Source organism: Monoraphidium neglectum (genome assembly GCF_000611645.1).
Source record: "Monoraphidium neglectum strain SAG 48.87 unplaced genomic scaffold scaffold01451, whole genome shotgun sequence".
NCBI lineage: Eukaryota > Viridiplantae > Chlorophyta > Chlorophyceae > Sphaeropleales > Selenastraceae > Monoraphidium > Monoraphidium neglectum.
In genome coordinates, this window is record NW_014012177.1 from 3,339 (window position 1) to 4,514 (window position 1,176).

A 1,176-nucleotide genomic window follows, 5' to 3' on the forward strand; every position below is an offset into this window, starting at 1 on the left:
CCGCCATTAGGCGTCCCACGGCAACGGCGGGTAGGGGTGCGGCTGCCAAGTGCTGGGGTGCCCGCTCGCCTTGAGCGACTTGCATACGGGGACCATCGCCACCGTGCTGGCCAGGAAGGTGAGGAAATCAAACCTGCAGTGGCGACAGCTTGGGCGATGAGATCGCGCAGAGGGGCGCGGCGGCGCCGCAGGCCGCTGCGGCACGCTTCGAGGCGGGGTGCAGACAGGAAGCCGGCAGGGGCACGTCCAAGGACGTTCAAAAATGCACGTGACCGCACCCGAGGGGGGTGAGGGCGCTAGGCGCCGCGCGCGTCGGCAGGGTGAGGCCGCGGCCGCCCTGCCGCCGTTGCGGGAGCGGGCGGAACGGGCTGCTCGTAGCCGCCTTGAAGGGCGTTGATGCGGCGCCGCAATGCTGCGTGCTGCCGCTGCTGCTCTCCAGGTGACGGGGCAACACGCTTGCCGCTGGGTGGCGCCTGGCTCTCGAGATACTACGATGACCATTTTGAACTGGCCTGTGTGCCACGAGCCTTTGGGAGGCGCACACGCCCGGGTGCTGCTGGTGGTGCAGCCTCATCGCCGGAAGTGCCCCTATCCACGGGCCTTCCCTAACGACTTAAATATACGTGAGTTTCGTGTCGGTATCGGAGGCAAGCTGTGAGAAGCCAGTTAGATCGTTGCGAAGACTCCACTCGAAAACAATGAGCGACTGAAACAAAGGTGGGGTAGGCAATACGTCTACCAAGCAAGTTTACTGCAGAATGAATGGCCTTGGTCTCCCAACTAGCCCCAATGGCCTTCGCTCAGGTGCTCACTGTGTGGCCTGCAACAATGCCGAGCCCACCCCTCCAACCCCCTCCCGACTCCCCACGACTCCCCACGCCGACCACCAGGCATCCGACCCCACATGCGACGATGGCAGATAAAAGCTCCGCAGTTACCCATGCAAGAATTCAAACAGGTGCGCATGCCCACCGCAGCACAATCTCGCAGGGCTGCACCGTCGGCCATGTCAGCAGTGGACTGGGTCCGCAGCCCCCAAATATGCGCCCTGCTCCGCGGGCCCCGCACAGACAACCCGCTTGGGTATGGTGCTACGAAGACAGATTCCACGACACAAGGAGGCACCAAACAACGCCGATATCTTCCAGGCGCGTCACAGCGGGGCGCGGCCGGCGG